Raw genomic sequence first — 13,666 nt, 5'->3', positions numbered from 1 at the left:
CGGTTTCCCTCTATGCCAGTCCTTTCACCGTGCTAAATACAACTGTCAGCAAAAAGAAGTTGTGGACTGGCTTCGTACCGTCCCTGGCCACATTCACCTGTCCATGTGTTTGTGGTTAGGCGGTCCTTCCCAGTAAGTGCACTGGGGAGGGCACGGGTAATGTTGTGGGACCCGTGCATGTGGAAGGCGGAGGCGATACCGGGAAATATAGTGGTGGCTGGGGACCGAGTATGGACACCTGGCCGCCGCCGGCATGAGGTTGTGAAAAGCTTCCGCCTCCAAGAGCTTAATAGGCCACATTTCAAGTGCAAGCAGCTGTCAAAAATTTGGCAGTATACTATTGCAGCCTGTGGGTGGGTGGGTGGCTGCCTGCATACTTGCGCTTGCATTTCAAGGAATGGGGTAGGGACAACTGAACGCTGCAGTGGGACAAGGATGTGGACGGTGATTGTTGCAAGTCTGCAACGACAGGTGCATGGCGGGAGGCATCTTCGCATGCGCCAAGAATCACTTATGATGGGCACACTTTTAGGCAGTGACCTGGAAGTCAGAGATGCTTCCAGAGGTCTTCCCCATGCTGTTTCCATGTCTTTTCAGCACTGTATGCATGTGTCTGATGATGTGTCACACACCACATGGCCAGATAAGGTTGTAAAATGTTAAAATTACATTTCCTGGTAAATGCATTTGTCTTGGTTGAAAGCAATGCAAAAGTGCAAAAACGCATCAAAAACGCAACGTGTGAACATAACCCAAGGTGTGGAGGAGTATTTTTGGTTTTGGTTATTTATTTTGTCTTCTATACAAGTCATTACCCTGGAAAGGATGTTCCTTAACATATTTCCCAGGAAAATCCATTTTGGTTTCGTTTTTGTATGTTTTATTGTGAGTACGTAAAAGTGGCGTAATACTCTGACAACGTTGTCAACAGCAGTGACCTGGGAGTCAGAAAAGCTTCCAGGGGTCTTCCCCATGCTGTTCCCATGTCACTTGAGCACTGTTCCCATCGATTTTGGCAATTTTTAGGCCCTCTGCTGACCGCCGGGGGGAGCCACCTGAAAAATGCTCGAGTTTCCCATAGACTTACATTGGGCTCGTTGCTCGGGTCGAGCACCCGAGTATTCCAATTTGCTTGACCCGAGCAACGAGTACCCGAGCATTTTAGTACTCTCTCATCACTAGTCATAACATTTTTCATTGGACAGCCCCTTTAAGTCCTGAGATAAAGTGGACTGAACAGGAATGTAGAAGTCATAAATGGAAGTAATTTAGGAGTTAGGTGTGTAGAGTGGCCCCTTTGCCTAACTGAGCTGGTTACAGCATACTGCAACCACTACACATACTGTGCCTTACCAAGCGAATGTAACCATCAAGAGTTGTGCCACAGTTTTAGCAAAAAGTAACATTTAAGATTTATTAAAGGGGAACTCATCACCTCCACCTCCGCCTCACACTTAATCGTGCTCCGACTGTTATGACATGATATCCCTTCCTTCATCTCATTATTTTTAGTGTCTACAACATTCGTTTATTATTCATCTACGCAAGGAAAGCACAAAAGGAGGAATTACCACCATCGATATCAGCTAAGTGTTAAGAGGAAACCAAAAATGTAGTAATAAGCAAAATTAATGTCAAGTCAGGCAAAAGAAAGCATCATGGAAAACCCCATAGGGGGAAGAGCTGTCAAGAATTTCGGATTTGCATATGTGGATTTAACTTAAGATAAAGACTTTTGTTAAGTGAATAAACATGTGATGTGGTTGGTTACAGGACAAGATATGAAGCGCCGTCTGATGATTTCGATAACATAAATCCTCATTCAGAATCTTCTTCTCTAGGCCATCACTGAAATGTTTAGTTTATATTACCAGTTCCTATGAGAGCATTATACACATCACACATTATGGGGGTTATTAATTCTTCAACACCAATTTTTGTATTAAAGGGATTTTCTGGTGCTATGTACAGTGGCATGTAAAAGTTTCGGCACCTCTGGTCAAAACTACTGTTATTGTGAACAGTTAAGCAAGTTGAAATGAAATGATTTCTAAAAGGCTTAAAGTTAAAGATTACACATTTCCTTTGTATTTTAGAAAAAAAAATATTTTCATCTTTTACATTTTAAAAATTACAAAAAGGAAAATGGGCTGATGAAAAAGTTTGGGCTCCCTGCATGGTTAGTACCTAATAGTGCCCGCTTTTGAAAGTATCACAGCTTGTAAATGCTTTTTGTAGCAAGACAAGAGTCTTTCAATTCTTGTTTGAGGGATTTTTATTCATTCATTGTTCCTTGGATAATTCTTCCAGTTCTGTGAGATTCCTGGCTCATCTTGCATGCGCTGCTATTTTGAAGTCGAACCACAGATTTTCAATGATGTTCAGATCAGGGCACTGTGAGGGCCATTGTAAAATCTTCAGCTTGTGCCCTTTGAGGTCGTCCATTGTGGATTTTGACATGTGTTTAGGATCAGTATCCATTTGTAGAAACCATCCTCTTTTCACTTTCAGTTTTTTTGCAGATGGTGTTATGTTTGCATCAAGAATTTGGTGAAATTTCATTGAATCCATTCTTCCCTCTACCCATTAAATGTTCCCTGTGCCATTGGCTACAACACAACTCCAAAGCATGATTGATCCACCCCCATGCTCAATGGTTGGCGAGATGTTCTTTTCCTAAAATTCTTTTTTCTCCACACATAACTTTGATCATTGTGGCCAAAATGCATCAGGTTTGTTTAGATGTTCTTTGGCATACTTCTGATGCTGAATTTTATGGTGAGGACGCAGGAGAGGTTTTCTTCTGAAAACTCTTCCATGAAGGCCATATTTGTGCTGGTGTTTCTGAACATTAGAACAATGTACCACAACTCCACAGTCTGCTAAATCTTTCTGAAGGTCTTTTTCAGTCAAGTGGGGGTTCTAATTTGCAATCCTACGAGCAGCTCTCGCTGAAATTTTGCTTGATCTTCCAGACCTTATCTTGACCTCCACTGTTCCTGTTAACTGCCATTTCTTAATTACATTTCAAACTGAGGAAAAGGCAACTTGAAAACTCTTTGAAGAACCCATGACTGCTGTTTTTTGTCACAAGGTTAGAGGAGGCTGGGTTTTTATCTAGCTGGGAAATTTGCATCATCTGGCCGTTCCTAACGATGATAGTGAACAAGCTATAACCCTAACAAGCTAATTAAGGTCTGAAACCTTGGTCAAAGTTATTTGAGCACACAAATCTTCAAGGGTGCCCAAACTTCTGCATCGGCCCATTTTCCTTTTCGCAAAGAAATATTTTTTTTAACTAAAATACAAAGGAAATGTTTTATCTTTAACTTTAGCCATTTTAGAGATCATTTCATCTTCTTCACGGCAGGGCTCAGAAGGGAAGGAGCGCAATTTGACTTTTAGAGCTAATTTTCCATTCAAAAAGTAAAATGGCGCTCCTTCCCTTCTGAGTCCTGCCGTGCACCCAAACAGTGGTTTATGACCACATATGAGGTATTTGTGTACTCAGTAGAAATTGCCCAACAAATTATAGGATGCATTTTATCCTGTTACCCATGTGAAAATTAAAAAATTTAGGCTAAAAGAAAATTTTTGTGAAAAAAAAGTACTTTTTCGTTTTCACAGATCAATTTGTGAAGCACCTTGGGGTTTAAAGTGCTGACTATGCATCTAGATAAGTTCCCTGGGGGGTCTAGTTTCCAAAATGGGGTCACTTGTGGGGGAGTTCCAATGTTTAGGCACACAGGGGTTCTCCAAACGCAACATGGTGTCGGCTAACAGTTTGAGCCGATTTTCCATTCAATTTGTTAGCGGACACCATGTCGCATTTGGAGAGCCCCTGTGTGCCTAAACATTGGAGCTCCTCCCACAAGTGACCCCATTTTGGAAACTAGACCCCCAAGGGAACTTATCTAGATGGGTGGTGAGCATTTTGAATCCCCAGGTTCTTCACAAATTAATCCGTAAAAATGAAAAAAGAAAATTTTTCTGGAAATTTTTTTTTTTTATTTTTCCGAATCAATTTGTGAAGCACATGGGGGTTCACAATGCTCACCACCCTTCTAGATAAGTTCCCTGGGGGGTTTAGTGTCCGCTAACAAATTGAATGGAAAATCGGCTCAAATTGTTAGTGGACACCATGTTGCGTTTGGAGAGCCCCTGTGTGCTTAAACATTGGAGCTCCCCCACAAGTGACCCCATTTTTGAAACTAGACCCCCCAAGGCACCTATCTAGATGCATTGTGAGCACTTGGAACCCCCAGGTGCTTCTCAAATTAATCCGTAAAAATAAAAAAGTGTTTTTTTTTCCACTTTTTAATTTTATGAATCAATTTGTGAAGCACCTGGGGGTTCCAAGTGCTCACTATGCATCTAGATAGGTGCCTTGGGGGGTCTAGTTTCCAAAATGGGGTCACTTGTGAGGGAGCTCCAATGTTTAGGCACACAGGGGCTCTCCAAACGTGACATGGTGTCCGCTAACAAATTGGAACCATGTCACGTTTTGAGAGCCCCTGTGTGCCTAAACATTGGAGCTCCCCCACAAGTGACCCCATTTTGGAAACTAGACCCCCCAGGGAACTTATCTAGATGGGTGGTGAGCATTTTGAACTCCCAGGTGCTTCACAAATTAATCTGTAAAATGAAAAAATAATTTTTTTGTGGAAATTTTTTTTTTCATTTTTACGGATTAATTTGTGAAGCACCTGGGGGTTCAAAATGCTCACCACCCATCTATATAAGTTCCCTGGGGGGGTCTAGTTTCCAAAATTGGGTCACTTGTAGGGGAGCTCCAATGTTTAGGCACACAGGGGCTCTCCAAACACGACATGGTGTCCGCTAACAAATTGGAACCATGTCACGTTTGGAGAGCCCCTGTGTGCCTAGACATTGGAGCTCCCCCACAAGTGACCCAATTTTGGAAACTAGACCCCCCAGGGAGCTTATCTAGATGGGTGGTGAGCATTTTGAACTCCCAGGTGCTTCACAAATTAATCCGTAAAATGAAAAAATAAATTTTTTGTGGAAATTTTTTTTTTTTCATTTTTGCTGATTAATTTGTGAAGCACCTGGGGGTTCAAAATGCTCACCACCCATCTAGATAAGTTACCTGGGGGGTTTAGTTTCCAAAATTGGGTCACTTGTGGGGGAGATCCAATGTTTAGGCACACAGGGGCTCTCCAAACACGACATGGTGTCCGCTAACAAATTGGAACCATGTCGCGTTTGGAGAGCACCTGTGTGCCTAAACATTGGAGTTCCCCCACAAGTGACCCCATTTTCGAAACTAGACCCCCAGGGAACTTATCTAGATGTATAGTGAGCTCCCCCAGGTGCTTAACAAATTGTGTAGTGTATGTCAGGTTGGTGTGCGGTGTGCTATAGTGTAGTGTATACACCACACACACAAACAACCTCACATACACTACAACACACACACCAACCTGACATAGGTTGGTGTGTGTGTTGTAGTGTATGTGAGGTTGTTGTGTGTGTGTGATGTTGTATATGTCATGCTAGTGTGGGTGAGTTCTGTAAGGAAGGTCAGGATGTGTTTAGTCCGGGGACATGTGATGAATTTTGAAGCATTCATTCAAACACAGTCCCGGTTTGTCAGGACACTTTTCACATTGGAAACGGGTGACCTTTCTTATCCCCCTTTTATGGCAGACTGGGCACCTTTTTCTAACTGTGACCTCACCGGGAAAATGTTGCCCTGGTACCACACGGGAGACTTGAGTTCCAGGGGTGCTGGGGCCCGCTTCTTCTTCACCTCTAAAAATCAAGGCCTTTATCACCGCCTCCTGGTAGTTGAGGAAGGTGTTGGTGGTCTGGCCTGCACATCGTGATAGCACATATGCGTTATACAGTGCCCTTTGAACGATGTGCACGGCCAGTTTTTTATACCAGACTTTCGCCTTCCGCATTGCACTGTAGGGCTGGAGGACTTGATCAGAAAGATCAACTCCCCCATGTGCTTGTTGTACCCCAGGGCACAGTCCGGTTTGTGGACCGGTGCTGGGGTACCTCTAACGGTTGTGGCCGTGATGCCGGGACCATGGATTGTGGTCAAGAAAAAGACGTCCCTTTTGTCTTTGAACTTCACCACAACCGTGTTGCCGCTACATTGGGCTCGGCTCTCACCCTTTGGGAGAGGCAGCTTAATTAGCGTCAAAGGGAGACCCCTCTGGGTTCTGCGCACAGTACCGCAAGCGGCGGTAGCTCTGGCAGAGAGGGACTGAAATAGTGGGATGCTTGTGTAAAAGTTATCAACGTATAGATGATAATCTTTATCAAGCAGTGGGTGGATCAAATCCCACACTATTTTCCCACTTACCTTCAGAGCAGGTGGACATTCTGGGGGCTGGATCCTCGAATCCTTTCCTTCGTACACTCTAAAGCTGTGAGTGTACCCTGAGGCACTCTCGCACAGCTTGTAGAGTTTTATTCCATACCTCGCCCTCTTACTGGGCAGGTATTGTCGGAATTGAGGGATTCATCCACAGAAATTTCCCTTTCGGGAACGTACACTTCAGCAAACTTGTTGCTGAAGTGTTCAATGACCGGACGAATTTTGAACAGTCTGTCAAAATTCGGGTCATCGCAGGGAAGGCTGTCCGCGCTATCCCTGAAATGTAAAAATTTGTGAATGACCTCAAATCTTTTGTGGGTCATCACCATTCCGAACACTGGAGTTTAATATAAAATATCAGTACTCCAGTATTGGCGGATTTCTGGTTTCTTCACAATCCCCATGTGAAGTACCAGTCCCCAATATTTCAACATTTCTACTGAGTCAACGAGACTCCAAGTAGAAAACATTGAATTTTGGTTTGCAGCAAAAAATTGTTGGGCGTAGATATTGGTCTGCTCCACCATGAGACTGACAATGGCCTCAGAGAAATAGACTTTGAAAAAGTCTATTTCTCTGAGGTTTGCTGTCTCAAACTGGATTCCTGATTGGGGAAGGAAATCAGGAATCCGTGGGGTGTAGTTTTCAGGGACGGGGGTCCACACTGGGGCCCTGGTGCTAGGTTGGCCGTGACTAGCACCAGGTGGAGGGTTACTCACAGATGGCTGTGGGTCTTCTTCCACGGCCTCCGGACGATGTCTTGATCTCTGACGTCATCTTGGTGCTGGCTCGGTGTCACTGGAGGAGGAAGAATGGGAGGAATAGAGGAACGTGGGGTCCTCTCCCTCACTATCAGCTTCGGAGGCAATAATAGAATATGCCTCCTCAGCTGTGTACGCCCTAGACTGGGTTGAGCGAGACGGGCGGGACATTTTGTGTGCTGTGTGCAAAAAAAAATCAAAACTTTATTATTAATGTCAGTGTACGTGTGTGTATGTGTGAGTGCTTGGTGTAAACTTCTGCAATCAGGTGTAGGGGACTGTCAGGCGTAGGGGACTGTCAGGCATAGGGGGCGCACTCAGGCACACGGGGCGCAGGAGGGGCGCACTCAGGCACACGGGGTGCACTCAGGCACATGGGGCGCACTCAGGCACAAGGGGCGCAGGAGGGGGCGCACTCAGGCACACGGGGCGCAGGAGGAGGCGCGCTGAGGCGTAGGAGGGAGCAGAAAGGGGGGCAGGAAGCCGGCAGTAGCAGCAGCAGGGGGGGTGATCACTGGGGCAGAAGGGGACAGAAAGGGGGGCAGGAGCAGACAGCAGCAAGGGGGGTAGGAGGCCGGCAGCAGCAGGGGGGTTTATCACTGGGTTGGGGGGGTGATCACTGGGGACGGGGGGGTGATCACTGGGGATGGGGGGGTGAGCACTCGGGACTGGGGGGTGATCACTGGGGACTGAGGGGGTGATCACTGGGGACTGGGGGGGTGATTACTGGGGACGGGGAGGTGATCACTGGGACAGGGGAGTGATCACTGGGACAGGGGGATGATCACTGGTACAGGGGGGATGATCGGTGATCACAGGCGCAGGGGATTTACAGTAAGCCTGCTGCTGCCTGTGATCACCGTACACCGGCTGGCAGAAGGAGAGCACCAGCCGGTGGATGGAGATGTGGGAGAGGGAGCGGAGGGAGCGGTAGGAAATTGGACTGGGGTAGAGGGGGAGGGTGGGGTCGGGGGCTAAGTGGGGGCTGGAGTCGGACAAGGGGGGGAAGTAATTACCGGCGGTGACAGCGGCGGCAATGGGGGGCGGCGGCGGATCGCTGGCAGAGGCGGATCGCTGGCGGTGGGGGTCGCTGGCGGGTCGCTGGCGGGTCTGGGGTCGACGTTGGCAGCGGGTAACCAAACTCCTCAGCTTCCACGGACGGGATGAAAGCTGCAGAGTTTGATTAGCCATAGTAAAGATCCTCCTCCACATCTGATTGGAGAGCTAGCGTCACATGGACATGTAGCACCCCGAGGGCTCGGCTGCTACAGGGGTATTGCATCTCGAACCAGAGGTGTGGTATTCCACTCCCGGGTAAGGATGGAGTGTGGACTAGAACTCAGTTAGCTGCATGCACCACATACATCCCATTTCCGGGGGACAGATCAACGGTACTCCCACCAGATAGATGTGCAGGTACGACAGCGTCTGTCCCTGGCTGGAGTGGGAGGGGGGGAGGAATATCCCAGTGGTGCAGGAGCATAGAGGGGAGGGACTCTGGGCATAGGAAGGAGCCCATTGGTGGCTAGTCACCTGGGCTCGGGTGTCAGAGGGAGTATAAAAGGTGGGCACCATCTTAGGAGTTCAGTTCAGTCAGACAGAAGAAGAGGAGAAGAGTAGTGACAGGGAGCAGCAGCCCTGTCTGGGTGCTGCTCCTGAAGGGAGCAAGAGAGAGAAAGACAAGAGGAAAGGAACAAGGAACAAGGAAGGAATGGAACCTGGAGAAAGGCCCAGAGACATGAAGGAAGAGGGAACCCGAACACGCTAGGAGTCAGCGGGTGAAGGGTTGGCAGATCAGGGTACCGGATCCCGAACTGGTGGAGGCCACTTATCCTCAGCCAGGAACCGGAGGTCGTGGCCACGTCTTGGCGCGACCACTCACTACACTCACCATGAAGGCACGCCACATAGGGTCAGGGAAACCGGAGATAGGTTTCGCCACCAGAAGGCCTGAGGAAGCTGGACATGGGTGGGTCCCTAGTGGGGACGGCCAGAGAAAGGAACGGAGAAAGGAGTTCAAGGTCACACTCTGGAACTGCCTGGGGGTTGGTCGAGCCCCGTACCTGGTGGACGCAGCACGGCTCGGGTCGTCATCACCTGCAGGACTGACACTGATAACATCTGTGAGTAAAGCATTGAAAACTGCAATCAGTCTCTGTGTTCCATCGCACTACCAGCACTAAAGGTACCGGGACGCCCTTTCTATCACTCCCTTCACCCGCACCAGCTGCCCTGAGGCCATACCTCTCCCGTTGGGGGTTATACCACCATTGCTGCACACATACCACCGGCCTCAGCGGACTGTTCTGCAGCGGCGGCCTTGCGACCGCAAATCAACGGGTGGCGTAGTCGACACTTAAACAACATCTACAAAGACTGCCACACACTTAGTTTGACCACCCTGGGCACGGACCGGGTCCCCGCCACTCGGAGACTACTACCCCCATCGGATCCGGCTCCGGGTATTCCCCCGCGCACACGTGCGCCGCACTACAGCACTGGCCCAGGGGGCGCGTCAGACACTAGCCCCAATCAGATCTAGGGGGGGGGACAGAGGTGACACTCCCCCCAGCCAATGGCTGATGCTATAAGCATCAGGCCATGCCCAGATTGTAAATATTTCACCAATTTTCATTGGTGAAATATTTAATTCATTCCGATTGGCAGTTTCACTAAAAGTGAAAGTGAAACTGCCAATCGGAGGGGTCCTAGGCACGGGCGGGTTAATCCACCCCCCGTGGGGTCAACTTCAGGTTGTCTAGTTGCATCAGCAACTGTGACACCTGAGTGACCACACTCGCACGCGCTGCAGGGGCGCGATCCCTCCATGTCACAGACGCTGTGACATGGGTCGGGAACGCACCGATTTCCATTGCACAGATGCTGTGACACGGGTCGGGAAGAGGTTTTAAAGGAAATAAAAAGTTAGTTTTGTTTGTTTGTTTTTTTTAGGTTTATTTTTATGTTTGACTTATTTATCTTTTGCCATATTACATACTTTTACACCTGCTAAGATTATTATATTTCTAACTGTCATGTAAGTAAAATCTGTATATTTACCAGTCTCCAGGTAACAGGAGGACTCTACAGTAAGTTTGTTTATGATGTTAAAAGCGGATTCTCCATGCTTTCCCCCATAGCCCCCATTGTAATTATGTAGAAAACATTACTTGTCATTTCAAATGAGTGTACATAATCTGTCCATTGTATGCACATGAGGAATACCATTATTTCTGGCCATTATATGACTTGAATCCTGCATTGTTCTCCATTTTTCCCCTCTGCAGTCTCTTTTTCCAATTTTCAGTTATCTCTGTGCTAGTGGGTGTAGACGTGCTGTTATGATGTCTCCCATGCACAGCACACACAGACAAGAAGGATTGCTGCTCTCCTGTCTTTGTATAGCATGTGTTCAAAAGCAGCAGCATGAAGGACATTATGCAGGGTGGGCCATTTATATGGATACACCTAAATTAAATGGGAATGGTTGGTGATATCAACTTCCTGTTTGTGGCACATTAGTATATGGGAGGGGGAAAACTTTTCCAGATGGGTGGGGACCATGGCGGCCATTTTGAAGTCGGCCATTTTGGATCCAACTTTATTTTTTTCAATGGCAAAAGGGTCATGTGACACATCAAACTCATTGAGAATTTCATAAGAAAAACAATGGTGTGCTTGGTTTTAAGGTAACTGTATTCTTTAATGAGTTTTTTACAAGTTTATGATCACTTATAAAATGTGTTCAAAGTGCTGCCCATTGTGTTGGATTGTCAATGCAACCCTCTTCTCCCACCCTTGTCACACTGATAACAACACCGCAGAAGAAATGCTAGCACAGGCTTCCAGTATCTGTTGTTTCAGGTGCTGCACATCTCGTATTTTCACAGCATAGACAATTCACTAACTGTAAACATGCGTCCTTGAACGCAGGTTCACTTTAAATCTATTGCCATGTGGGAAGCTTCCTGCACGGCAATAGCTAACAGCTGCTGGCCAATCACAGGCTGGCGGCTGATGTCAGCAAGCATGTCGCTGACGTATGACGTCACTGTCATGCGCCAGCGATCGTGCTTCCGGTAATGGGAGAGACAGGCACCGTTGCAGCCCTGCAAGGTAAAAAGAAACTTTTTTTAAAACTTTTTTTTTGTAAAAGATGCATTGTGGGGGCGGGATGGAAACATGGGGGCCTTATGGAGAGACATGGGGCCCTTATGCAGAGACATTAGGGCCTTATGGAGAGACAAGGTGGGCTTATAGAGACATGGGAGGCCTTATGGAGAGACAACGGGGGCAGGATGGGGAGACAATGGGGGCAGGATGGAGACAATGGGGGTGGGATGAAGACAATGGGGGCAGGATGCAGGACATTATTACTGTGGGGGCTAATTCTAAATATTATTACTGCTGTTACATATTTTATTTTTGAGGATACTGTTTTCAGTGAGGGGGGATCCTGTTCCTGAGCAGGGCGACACTATGTCACTTTTTTTATTTCATCTGTGTAGTGTAGAAGTTGGGGAAAATTGTGGTATGAGCTCTGCAAGCTGCTCTAGATAACTGTGTTATTTTATGCAGAGATGAGTCCAGGCTGGAAGAAGTGATGGTGGTGAAATCTGATCCTTAAATGGGCTGACAGTCTGTCTTATCTTAAACAAGAAGAATGTTAGGAGTTGTGAATATATTCAAGATAATCTCCTGTCATCACTGTGCACTGGCAGGCGGGTTTTTACAGAGCTCTACATATGCAAAACCGACACCTCTTGCAGCAAGCAGGAGGGAGGGGGGCTGAGAAGCAGGGAGTGAGATCCCTCACAGCATCTGTGAGTGGCATAGGATAGCCCATCCCCCGACCATGTGCTCCCTTTGTTTAGGAAACTATAATTCAACAGTGAGTTATGGGAAAATGATATGTCTGAGTGATACACAAAATAGATTTTCGTAAACAAAAAAAAAAGGAGTGTATCACCATTCCTTTCTTCACCGCCAAGCAAGCAAGGATAGGGAGATATGTGGCACAGCCTTTCATAAATCCCTAGGGCCACTGTGTTTAGTCTACATACGTAGCAGCGGCCTGGCTGGATCCGATGACACCAGAACCGGCTCACTAGGATCGTCCAGTAAGGAGGTATAGCCCATCTTAGTTTTGGGGAATCTGTAGCTGGAAGAGAACCAGGGTTGAGACTTGGGCTTTTTCAGGGGGCAGTAGGGGGAGTGACCCAGAGAGTTTAAAGGTCTCTTTAGCTAGAGCCCAGTGTCTTTTTTCTGGTTAGGTCGTGACATCAAGATGTGTGGGAAAAGTTCTTCAACCAAGTGAGGGCCCACAGCCTCCCATGTGGCAGCCCTCCCCCACCAGCCAGGTCTTCCCATCTAAACCGGTAACTGGCTTGTAATAACTGCTTTATATCTTTTTTACCCATGCTATTGTGCTTGCAACTCTGACCATTGTGTATGTATAACCCTTATGTATATAGTGTTTGTCTAGTGCGCCCTTACGGCAATTAAATATATAATTTAACCTTTGGCTGTTCTTTTATCTCGATCTATAAACCGCACATCATTTGTTTGTTCCAATGAACACGCTACCGGGCTGGTTTCTAGCCCGATATAAGTCTGTTATATCAAATAGAAACTGGGGCCAGCTCTCGCTGTCTGACCAGGCTCTACTTCACTGGAGCTAGTGAAAGAGCCTCTCAGCCTGTCAAGGTTGTGGGCAAGTGTGGTGCCACATCAGTGACTGAGTGGGTCTCCTTTCCTCACTCCCTGGTGCCTCCCTGTACCCGTGTGTACATGGGGTGTCTGTGCACACCTATACCAATCTGACCTTACGCATCCCTCCGGGGGTTTGGAATGTCCAATTGGTGCAAAGGGCAGATACGTACCACGTGCTTTGACTGACGTAATTGTGACGTCAGGTGGGTGGCAGGGTGTGGATCTATCACAAGTGGTGGCAACAGCGAGATTCTGCGGGGTCCCCCTGTTGCCGTTTCCTCACAGGCATCTTCAGACTCAATGGTGAGTCCATGAGGCAGCAGAAGAGAAGTGGCTTATAAATGGATAAAGAAGCATATTTCTCCTCTAAGATATATTACAAAGTTTATTTTATTCACTTGTACAATTGATTTATGCAAAGTTTCTTGACAATTTAGTTACGTATTACTGTTGATAATGATTTTCCTTTCTTTTGCCAGTGGGTATGTAACGTCTGGCACAATGACCAGTTCATCTGGATATCAACAGTAACATTTAGATGTGGGGCTAAAAAATTCTGTTGGCACAAAACTCACCTGACACATGTGCCGAAGACAATATTCAGCTTGTAGCAGAAATAATAAAGTGATGGCTCGTGCCCATTAGACTGATAGAGAAAGAGATTGGGAGAGATTGGTGAATGTTTTTGGTATGTCATTTTGAACTTTCAGGTGGAAACTTCAGATCCATCCCCCACCAGGAAATATTGTAAGTAAAGGCGGCTGTGAAACAATACTTCTACTATCTAAAGAAAAAGGAACAGTTTGGGAAGTTTTCTTTTTATTTTGACACAGAGAAAAGT

This window comes from Phyllobates terribilis, unplaced genomic scaffold (genome assembly GCF_046119375.1).
Source record: "Phyllobates terribilis strain yellow unplaced genomic scaffold, ASM4611937v1 Scaffold_12__6_contigs__length_324123572, whole genome shotgun sequence".
Taxonomy (NCBI): domain Eukaryota; kingdom Metazoa; phylum Chordata; class Amphibia; order Anura; family Dendrobatidae; genus Phyllobates; species Phyllobates terribilis.
This window is presented reverse-complemented; position numbering follows the sequence as displayed.